Source organism: Balaenoptera physalus, assembly GCF_965194825.1.
Source record: "Balaenoptera physalus genome assembly, chromosome: Y".
Classification (NCBI taxonomy): Eukaryota; Metazoa; Chordata; class Mammalia; order Artiodactyla; family Balaenopteridae; genus Balaenoptera; species Balaenoptera physalus.
In genome coordinates, this window is record NC_138904.1 from 11531926 (window position 1) to 11544023 (window position 12098).

Below are 12098 nucleotides of genomic sequence, written 5' to 3' on the forward strand. Positions count from 1 at the left end.
TTTGTTATTGAGCTGCATGAGCTGCTTGTAACTTTTGGAGATGAATCCTTTGTCTGTTGCTTCCTTTGCAAATATGTTCTTCCATTTTAAGGGTGGTCTTTTCGTCTTGCGTATGGTTGCGTTGGCTGTGCAAATCTTTGAAGTTGCATTAGGTCCCGGTTGTTTATTTTTGTCTTTATTTCCATTTCTCTAGGAGGTGGTCAAAAAGGAACTTGCTGTAATTTCAGTCATAGAGTGTTCTGCTGATGTTTTCCCCTAAGAGTTTGATAGTGCCTGTCCTTACATTTAGGTGTTTAATCCATTTTGAGTTTATTTTTGAGTATGGGGTTAGGGAGTGTTCTCATTTCATACTTTTCCAGGTACCTGTCCAGTTTTCCCAGCACCACTTATTGAAGAGGCTGTCTTTTCCCCACTCTATATTCTTCCTTCTTTACCAAACATAAGGTGACCATAAGTGCGTGTGTTTATCTCTGGACATTCTATCCTGTGCCTTGGATCTATATTTCTGTTTCTGTGCCAGTACCATAATGTCTTGATTACTGTAGCTTTTCAGTATCGTCTGAAGTCAGGGAGCCTGATTCCTCCAGCTCCATTTTTCGCTTTCAAGAATGCTTTGGCTATTCGGGGTCTTATGTGTTCCCATACAAATGGTGACATTTTTGATTCTAGATCTGTGAAAAATGCCAGTGGTAGTTTGATAGGGATTGCATTAAATCGGTAGCTTGCTTTGGGTAGTAGAGTCATTTTCACAATGCTGATTCTTCCTATCCAAGAATGTGACATATCTCTCCATGTGTTTGTATCACCTTTAATTTCTTTCATCAGTGTCTTATAATTTTCTGCATCCAGGTCTTTTGTCTCCTTAGGGAGGCTGAGCCCTAGATATGTTATGCTTTTTGTTGTAATGGTAAAGAGGAGGGTTTTCTACATTCACTTTCAGAAGTTTCATCATTACTATATACGAATGGCAGCGATTTCAGTACACTAATTTTGTATCATGCTCCTTTTCCAAATTCATTGATTACCTCTCGTATGTTCCTGGTAGCCTCTTTAGGAATCCGTATATATAGTATCATGTCACCGGCAAACACTGACAGCTTTACTTCTTTTTTCCAGCATTGTGTTTTGAATGCAAACAGGTTGTCTGCCTTCTGGGTATAACAGCTAGAGATGCTCTTTAAATAAGAGTTGGCATTTAGAGTTGTTGCCAGAATGAGTTTTAGGATGGGATTCCATGAAGTGAATGCATTTCTCGTGAAAAAAAGAACATGAAATTTGGGAGACTACAGGAATCTGTGTTTTGGACGCAATTTTCTTCCTTCAGTACAAACACGTTGCAAATAGAATCCACAGTCTCTGGAGATAGGGTCTTTAGTACTGTAATGAAGTTAAAATGAGGCCCTCAGGTTTTGCCCTAATTCAGTACGATTGGTGTCCTTGGATTGTAGATGGCTATGTTTGTCTTGTTACTCTCTCTGTATATATCAATGGGCTAATTTCTGTTAGGTCATGTAATCTGTGGTCCTTGCTTCTGGCAGCCCTAGCAAATAAATGCACCCTTCCTAACGAAGGATGAGGCATTATCTTTTGATCATTCTAAAAGTCCTTAACAGAAAAGACAGCCCTTTCAAGGAAAAAAGGGATCTGCATGACCAGCTGTTTCCACAGTCTCCAGTGTGTCAGACTTCCCTGAATATTTTAGACTTCCCAGCACTCACAATACGTAAGACAATTCAATGAAATCTCTCAATCTCAATCTCTCTCTCAATCTCTCGTGCTCTCTTCCCTCCCCTCCAACCCACCTCAGGCAGCAAATGGGTTCTGTTCCTCTGTAGAACCCAGACTAAAACACTTGTGTTATATCCAGGGGTGGAACTATGGGATCATAAGGTAACTGCCTTTGTACGTTTTGAAGACAAGATAAGAGATTTTTCAAAGTGTTTGCTGTATTTCACATTCCACCAGCAAAGTATTAGACTTCCATTTCTTCCATATTCTTTGTATTTTTTTATTTTTTTAACTTTAATTGGATTTTAATTTTTAGCTTCTTGAATCAGTCATCAGTTTTATACACATCAGTGTATACATATCAATCCCTTTGCCCAATTGAGCACACCACCATCACCGCTCCACTGCTGTTTTCCTCCCTTGGTGTGCATACTTTTGTTCACTCCATCTGTGTCTCAACATCTGCGCTGCAAACCGGTTCATATGTACCATTTCTCTAGGTTCCACATACTTGTGTGAATGGACGATATTTGTTTTTCACCTTGTGACTGACTTCACTCTGTATGACAGTCTCTAAATCCATCCAGGTCTCCACAAATGACTCAATTTCATTCCTTTTCATGCCTGAGGAATAGTCCATTGTCTATATGTACCACAACTTCCTTATCCATTGGCCTGTCGATGGGCATTTAGGTTGCTTCCATGACCGGGGTGTTGTAAATACTGCTGCAGTGAACATTGGGGTGCATGTGTCTTTTGGAAGTACGCTGTTCTCTGGGTATATGCCCAGTAGTGGGATTGCTGGCTCCTATGGTAGTTGTATTCTTCGTTTCTTAAGGAACCTCCATACTGTTCTCCATAGTGACTGTATCAATTTAGATTCCCACCAACAGTGCAAGAGTGTTCCCTTTCTCCACACCCTCTCCAGCATTTATTGTTTCTAGGTTATCTGATGCTGGTCATTCTGACAGGTGTGAGATGATGTCTCCTCGTAGTTTTGATTTCCTTTCCGTAACGATTAGTGATGGGGAGCATTCTTTCATGTGTTTGTGGGCAATCTGTCTATCTTCTGTGGGGAAATGTCTCTTTAGGTCTTCAGCCCACTTTTGGATTGCGTTTTTTTTGTTTTTGTTATTGAGCTGCATGAGCTGCTTGTAACTTTTGGAGATGAATCCTTTGTCTGTTGCTTCCTTTGCAAATATGTTCTTCCATTTTAAGGGTGGTCTTTTCGTCTTGCGTATGGTTGCGTTGGCTGTGCAAATCTTTGAAGTTGCATTAGGTCCCGGTTGTTTATTTTTGTCTTTATTTCCATTTCTCTAGGAGGTGGTCAAAAAGGAACTTGCTGTAATTTCAGTCATAGAGTGTTCTGCTGATGTTTTCCCCTAAGAGTTTGATAGTGCCTGTCCTTACATTTAGGTGTTTAATCCATTTTGAGTTTATTTTTGAGTATGGGGTTAGGGAGTGTTCTCATTTCATACTTTTCCAGGTACCTGTCCAGTTTTCCCAGCACCACTTATTGAAGAGGCTGTCTTTTCCCCACTCTATATTCTTCCTTCTTTACCAAACATAAGGTGACCATAAGTGCGTGTGTTTATCTCTGGACATTCTATCCTGTGCCTTGGATCTATATTTCTGTTTCTGTGCCAGTACCATAATGTCTTGATTACTGTAGCTTTGCAGTATCGTCTGAAGTCAGGGAGCCTGATTCCTCCAGCTCCATTTTTCGCTTTCAAGAAGGCTTTGGCTATTCGGGGTCTTATGTGTTCCCATACAAATGGTGACATTTTTGATTCTAGATCTGTGAAAAATGCCAGTGGTAGTTTGATAGGGATTGCATTAAATCGGTAGCTTGCTTTGGGTAGTAGAGTCATTTTCACAATGCTGATTCTTCCTATCCAAGAATGTGACATATCTCTCCATGTGTTTGTATCACCTTTAATTTCTTTCATCAGTGTCTTATAATTTTCTGCATCCAGGTCTTTTGTCTCCTTAGGGAGGCTGAGCCCTAGATATGTTATGCTTTTTGTTGTAATGGTAAAGAGGAGGGTTTTCTACATTCACTTTCAGAAGTTTCATCATTACTATATACGAATGGCAGCGATTTCAGTACACTAATTTTGTATCATGCTCCTTTTCCAAATTCATTGATTACCTCTCGTATGTTCCTGGTAGCCTCTTTAGGAATCCGTATATATAGTATCATGTCACCGGCAAACACTGACAGCTTTACTTCTTTTTTCCAGCATTGTGTTTTGAATGCAAACAGGTTGTCTGCCTTCTGGGTATAACAGCTAGAGATGCTCTTTAAATAAGAGTTGGCATTTAGAGTTGTTGCCAGAATGAGTTTTAGGATGGGATTCCATGAAGTGAATGCATTTCTCGTGAAAAAAAGAACATGAAATTTGGGAGACTACAGGAATCTGTGTTTTGGACGCAATTTTCTTCCTTCAGTACAAACACGTTGCAAATAGAATCCACAGTCTCTGGAGATAGGGTCTTTAGTACTGTAATGAAGTTAAAATGAGGCCCTCAGGTTTTGCCCTAATTCAGTACGATTGGTGTCCTTGGATTGTAGATGGCTATGTTTGTCTTGTTACTCTCTCTGTATATATCAATGGGCTAATTTCTGTTAGGTCATGTAATCTGTGGTCCTTGCTTCTGGCAGCCCTAGCAAATAAATGCACCCTTCCTAACGAAGGATGAGGCATTATCTTTTGATCATTCTAAAAGTCCTTAACAGAAAAGACAGCCCTTTCAAGGAAAAAAGGGATCTGCATGACCAGCTGTTTCCACAGTCTCCAGTGTGTCAGACTTCCCTGAATATTTTAGACTTCCCAGCACTCACAATACGTAAGACAATTCAATGAAATCTCTCAATCTCAATCTCTCTCTCAATCTCTCGTGCTCTCTTCCCTCCCCTCCAACCCACCTCAGGCAGCAAATGGGTTCTGTTCCTCTGTAGAACCCAGACTAAAACACTTGTGTTATATCCAGGGGTGGAACTATGGGATCATAAGGTAACTGCCTTTGTACGTTTTGAAGACAAGATAAGAGATTTTTCAAAGTGTTTGCTGTATTTCACATTCCACCAGCAAAGTATTAGACTTCCATTTCTTCCATATTCTTTGTATTTTTTTATTTTTTTAACTTTAATTGGATTTTAATTTTTAGCTTCTTGAATCAGTCATCAATTTTATACACATCAGTGTATACATATCAATCCCTTTGCCCAATTGAGCACACCACCATCACCGCTCCACTGCTGTTTTCCTCCCTTGGTGTGCATACTTTTGTTCACTCCATCTGTGTCTCAACATCTGCGCTGCAAACCGGTTCATATGTACCATTTCTCTAGGTTCCACATACTTGTGTGAATGGACGATATTTGTTTTTCACCTTCTGACTGACTTCACTCTGTATGACAGTCTCTAAATCCATCCAGGTCTCCACAAATGACTCAATTTCATTCCTTTTCATGCCTGAGGAATAGTCCATTGTCTATATGTACCACAACTTCCTTATCCATTGGCCTGTCGATGGGCATTTAGGTTGCTTCCATGACCGGGGTGTTGTAAATACTGCTGCAGTGAACATTGGGGTGCATGTGTCTTTTGGAAGTACGCTGTTCTCTGGGTATATGCCCAGTAGTGGGATTGCTGGCTCCTATGGTAGTTGTATTCTTCGTTTCTTAAGGAACCTCCATACTGTTCTCCGTAGTGACTGTATCAATTTAGATTCCCACCAAGAGTGCAAGAGTGTTCCCTTTCTCCACACCCTCTCCAGCATTTATTGTTTCTAGGTTATCTGATGCTGGTCATTCTGACAGGTGTGAGATGATATCTCCTCGTAGTTTTGATTTCCTTTCCGTAACGATTAGTGATGGGGAGCATTCTTTCATGTGTTTGTGGGCAATCTGTCTATCTTCTGTGGGGAAATGTCTCTTTAGGTCTTCAGCCCACTTTTGGATTGCGTTTTTTTTGTTTTTGTTATTGAGCTGCATGAGCTGCTTGTAACTTTTGGAGATGAATCCTTTGTCTGTTGCTTCCTTTGCAAATATGTTCTTCCATTTTAAGGGTGGTCTTTTCGTCTTGCGTATGGTTGCGTTGGCTGTGCAAATCTTTGAAGTTGCATTAGGTCCCGGTTGTTTATTTTTGTCTTTATTTCCATTTCTCTAGGAGGTGGTCAAAAAGGAACTTGCTGTAATTTCTGTCATAGAGTGTTCTGCTGATGTTTTCCCCTAAGAGTTTGATAGTGCCTGTCCTTACATTTAGGTGTTTAATCCATTTTGAGTTTATTTTTGAGTATGGGGTTAGGGAGTGTTCTCATTTCATACTTTTCCAGGTACCTGTCCAGTTTTCCCAGCACCACTTATTGAAGAGGCTGTCTTTTCCCCACTCTATATTCTTCCTTCTTTACCAAACATAAGGTGACCATAAGTGCGTGTGTTTATCTCTGGACATTCTATCCTGTGCCTTGGATCTATATTTCTGTTTCTGTGCCAGTACCATAATGTCTTGATTACTGTAGCTTTTCAGTATCGTCTGAAGTCAGGGAGCCTGATTCCTCCAGCTCCATTTTTCGCTTTCAAGAAGGCTTTGGCTATTCGGGGTCTTATGTGTTCCCATACAAATGGTGACATTTTTGATTCTAGATCTGTGAAAAATGGCAGTGGTAGTTTGATAGGGATTGCATTAAATCGGTAGCTTGCTTTGGGTAGTAGAGTCATTTTCACAATGCTGATTCTTCCTATCCAAGAATGTGACATATCTCTCCATGTGTTTGTATCACCTTTAATTTCTTTCATCAGTGTCTTATAATTTTCTGCATCCAGGTCTTTTGTCTCCTTAGGGAGGCTGAGCCCTAGATATGTTATGCTTTTTGTTGTAATGGTAAAGAGGAGGGTTTTCTACATTCACTTTCAGAAGTTTCATCATTACTATATACGAATGGCAGCGATTTCAGTACACTAATTTTGTATCATGCTCCTTTTCCAAATTCATTGATTACCTCTCGTATGTTCCTGGTAGCCTCTTTAGGAATCCGTATATATAGTATCATGTCACCGGCAAACACTGACAGCTTTACTTCTTTTTTCCAGCATTGTGTTTTGAATGCAAACAGGTTGTCTGCCTTCTGGGTATAACAGCTAGAGATGCTCTTTAAATAAGAGTTGGCATTTAGAGTTGTTGCCAGAATGAGTTTTAGGATGGGATTCCATGAAGTGAATGCATTTCTCGTGAAAAAAAGAACATGAAATTTGTGAGACTACAGGAATCTGTGTTTTGGACGCAATTTTCTTCCTTCAGTACAAACACGTTGCAAATAGAATCCACAGTCTCTGGAGATAGGGTCTTTAGTACTGTAATGAAGTTAAAATGAGGCCCTCAGGTTTTGCCCTAATTCAGTACGATTGGTGTCCTTGGATTGTAGATGGCTATGTTTGTCTTGTTACTCTCTCTGTATATATCAATGGGCTAATTTCTGTTAGGTCATGTAATCTGTGGTCCTTGCTTCTGGCAGCCCTAGCAAATAAATGCACCCTTCCTAACGAAGGATGAGGCATTATCTTTTGATCATTCTAAAAGTCCTTAACAGAAAAGACAGCCCTTTCAAGGAAAAAAGGGATCTGCATGACCAGCTGTTTCCACAGTCTCCAGTGTGTCAGACTTCCCTGAATATTTTAGACTTCCCAGCACTCACAATACGTAAGACAATTCAATGAAATCTCTCAATCTCAATCTCTCTCTCAATCTCTCGTGCTCTCTTCCCTCCCCTCCAACCCACCTCAGGCAGCAAATGGGTTCTGTTCCTCTGTAGAACCCAGACTAAAACACTTGTGTTATATCCAGGGGTGGAACTATGGGATCATAAGGTAACTGCCTTTGTACGTTTTGAAGACAAGATAAGAGATTTTTCAAAGTGTTTGCTGTATTTCACATTCCACCAGCAAAGTATTAGACTTCCATTTCTTCCATATTCTTTGTATTTTTTTATTTTTTTAACTTTAATTGGATTTTAATTTTTAGCTTCTTGAATCAGTCATCAATTTTATACACATCAGTGTATACATATCAATCCCTTTGCCCAATTGAGCACACCACCATCACCGCTCCACTGCTGTTTTCCTCCCTTGGTGTGCATACTTTTGTTCACTCCATCTGTGTCTCAACATCTGCGCTGCAAACCGGTTCATATGTACCATTTCTCTAGGTTCCACATACTTGTGTGAATGGACGATATTTGTTTTTCACCTTCTGACTGACTTCACTCTGTATGACAGTCTCTAAATCCATCCAGGTCTCCACAAATGACTCAATTTCATTCCTTTTCATGCCTGAGGAATAGTCCATTGTCTATATGTACCACAACTTCCTTATCCATTGGCCTGTCGATGGGCATTTAGGTTGCTTCCATGACCGGGGTGTTGTAAATACTGCTGCAGTGAACATTGGGGTGCATGTGTCTTTTGGAAGTACGCTGTTCTCTGGGTATATGCCCAGTAGTGGGATTGCTGGCTCCTATGGTAGTTGTATTCTTCGTTTCTTAAGGAACCTCCATACTGTTCTCCGTAGTGACTGTATCAATTTAGATTCCCACCAAGAGTGCAAGAGTGTTCCCTTTCTCCACACCCTCTCCAGCATTTATTGTTTCTAGGTTATCTGATGCTGGTCATTCTGACAGGTGTGAGATGATATCTCCTCGTAGTTTTGATTTCCTTTCCGTAACGATTAGTGATGGGGAGCATTCTTTCATGTGTTTGTGGGCAATCTGTCTATCTTCTGTGGGGAAATGTCTCTTTAGGTCTTCAGCCCACTTTTGGATTGCGTTTTTTTTGTTTTTGTTATTGAGCTGCATGAGCTGCTTGTAACTTTTGGAGATGAATCCTTTGTCTGTTGCTTCCTTTGCAAATATGTTCTTCCAGTTTAAGGGTGGTCTTTTCGTCTTGCGTATGGTTGCGTTGGCTGTGCAAATCTTTGAAGTTGCATTAGGTCCCGGTTGTTTATTTTTGTCTTTATTTCCATTTCTCTAGGAGGTGGTCAAAAAGGAACTTGCTGTAATTTCTGTCATAGAGTGTTCTGCTGATGTTTTCCCCTAAGAGTTTGATAGTGCCTGTCCTTACATTTAGGTGTTTAATCCATTTTGAGTTTATTTTTGAGTATGGGGTTAGGGAGTGTTCTCATTTCATACTTTTCCAGGTACCTGTCCAGTTTTCCCAGCACCACTTATTGAAGAGGCTGTCTTTTCCCCACTCTATATTCTTCCTTCTTTACCAAACATAAGGTGACCATAAGTGCGTGTGTTTATCTCTGGACATTCTATCCTGTGCCTTGGATCTATATTTCTGTTTCTGTGCCAGTACCATAATGTCTTGATTACTGTAGCTTTGCAGTATCGTCTGAAGTCAGGGAGCCTGATTCCTCCAGCTCCATTTTTCGCTTTCAAGAAGGCTTTGGCTATTCGGGGTCTTATGTGTTCCCATACAAATGGTGACATTTTTGATTCTAGATCTGTGAAAAATGCCAGTGGTAGTTTGATAGGGATTGCATTAAATCGGTAGCTTGCTTTGGGTAGTAGAGTCATTTTCACAATGCTGATTCTTCCTATCCAAGAATGTGACATATCTCTCCATGTGTTTGTATCACCTTTAATTTCTTTCATCAGTGTCTTATAATTTTCTGCATCCAGGTCTTTTGTCTCCTTAGGGAGGCTGAGCCCTAGATATGTTATGCTTTTTGTTGTAATGGTAAAGAGGAGGGTTTTCTACATTCACTTTCAGAAGTTTCATCATTACTATATACGAATGGCAGCGATTTCAGTACACTAATTTTGTATCATGCTCCTTTTCCAAATTCATTGATTACCTCTCGTATGTTCCTGGTAGCCTCTTTAGGAATCCGTATATATAGTATCATGTCACCGGCAAACACTGACAGCTTTACTTCTTTTTTCCAGCATTGTGTTTTGAATGCAAACAGGTTGTCTGCCTTCTGGGTATAACAGCTAGAGATGCTCTTTAAATAAGAGTTGGCATTTAGAGTTGTTGCCAGAATGAGTTTTAGGATGGGATTCCATGAAGTGAATGCATTTCTCGTGAAAAAAAGAACATGAAATTTGGGAGACTACAGGAATCTGTGTTTTGGACGCAATTTTCTTCCTTCAGTACAAACACGTTGCAAATAGAATCCACAGTCTCTGGAGATAGGGTCTTTAGTACTGTAATGAAGTTAAAATGAGGCCCTCAGGTTTTGCCCTAATTCAGTACGATTGGTGTCCTTGGATTGTAGATGGCTATGTTTGTCTTGTTACTCTCTCTGTATATATCAATGGGCTAATTTCTGTTAGGTCATGTAATCTGTGGTCCTTGCTTCTGGCAGCCCTAGCAAATAAATGCACCCTTCCTAACGAAGGATGAGGCATTATCTTTTGATCATTCTAAAAGTCCTTAACAGAAAAGACAGCCCTTTCAAGGAAAAAAGGGATCTGCATGACCAGCTGTTTCCACAGTCTCCAGTGTGTCAGACTTCCCTGAATATTTTAGACTTCCCAGCACTCACAATACGTAAGACAATTCAATGAAATCTCTCAATCTCAATCTCTCTCTCAATCTCTCGTGCTCTCTTCCCTCCCCTCCAACCCACCTCAGGCAGCAAATGGGTTCTGTTCCTCTGTAGAACCCAGACTAAAACACTTGTGTTATATCCAGGGGTGGAACTATGGGATCATAAGGTAACTGCCTTTGTACGTTTTGAAGACAAGATAAGAGATTTTTCAAAGTGTTTGCTGTATTTCACATTCCACCAGCAAAGTATTAGACTTCCATTTCTTCCATATTCTTTGTATTTTTTTATTTTTTTAACTTTAATTGGATTTTAATTTTTAGCTTCTTGAATCAGTCATCAGTTTTATACACATCAGTGTATACATATCAATCCCTTTGCCCAATTGAGCACACCACCATCACCGCTCCACTGCTGTTTTCCTCCCTTGGTGTGCATACTTTTGTTCACTCCATCTGTGTCTCAACATCTGCGCTGCAAACCGGTTCATATGTACCATTTCTCTAGGTTCCACATACTTGTGTGAATGGACGATATTTGTTTTTCACCTTCTGACTGACTTCACTCTGTATGACAGTCTCTAAATCCATCCAGGTCTCCACAAATGACTCAATTTCATTCCTTTTCATGCCTGAGGAATAGTCCATTGTCTATATGTACCACAACTTCCTTATCCATTGGCCTGTCGATGGGCATTTAGGTTGCTTCCATGACCGGGGTGTTGTAAATACTGCTGCAGTGAACATTGGGGTGCATGTGTCTTTTGGAAGTACGCTGTTCTCTGGGTATATGCCCAGTAGTGGGATTGCTGGCTCCTATGGTAGTTGTATTCTTCGTTTCTTAAGGAACCTCCATACTGTTCTCCGTAGTGACTGTATCAATTTAGATTCCCACCAAGAGTGCAAGAGTGTTCCCTTTCTCCACACCCTCTCCAGCATTTATTGTTTCTAGGTTATCTGATGCTGGTCATTCTGACAGGTGTGAGATGATATCTCCTCGTAGTTTTGATTTCCTTTCCGTAACGATTAGTGATGGGGAGCATTCTTTCATGTGTTTGTGGGCAATCTGTCTATCTTCTGTGGGGAAATGTCTCTTTAGGTCTTCAGCCCACTTTTGGATTGCGTTTTTTTTGTTTTTGTTATTGAGCTGCATGAGCTGCTTGTAACTTTTGGAGATGAATCCTTTGTCTGTTGCTTCCTTTGCAAATATGTTCTTCCATTTTAAGGGTGGTCTTTTCGTCTTGCGTATGGTTGCGTTGGCTGTGCAAATCTTTGAAGTTGCATTAGGTCCCGGTTGTTTATTTTTGTCTTTATTTCCATTTCTCTAGGAGGTGGTCAAAAAGGAACTTGCTGTAATTTCTGTCATAGAGTGTTCTGCTGATGTTTTCCCCTAAGAGTTTGATAGTGCCTGTCCTTACATTTAGGTGTTTAATCCATTTTGAGTTTATTTTTGAGTATGGGGTTAGGGAGTGTTCTCATTTCATACTTTTCCAGGTACCTGTCCAGTTTTCCCAGCACCACTTATTGAAGAGGCTGTCTTTTCCCCACTCTATATTCTTCCTTCTTTACCAAACATAAGGTGACCATAAGTGCGTGTGTTTATCTCTGGACATTCTATCCTGTGCCTTGGATCTATATTTCTGTTTCTGTGCCAGTACCATAATGTCTTGATTACTGTAGCTTTGCAGTATCGTCTGAAGTCAGGGAGCCTGATTCCTCCAGCTCCATTTTTCGCTTTCAAGAAGGCTTTGGCTATTCGGGGTCTTATGTGTTCCCATACAAATGGTGACATTTTTGATTCTAGATCTGTGAA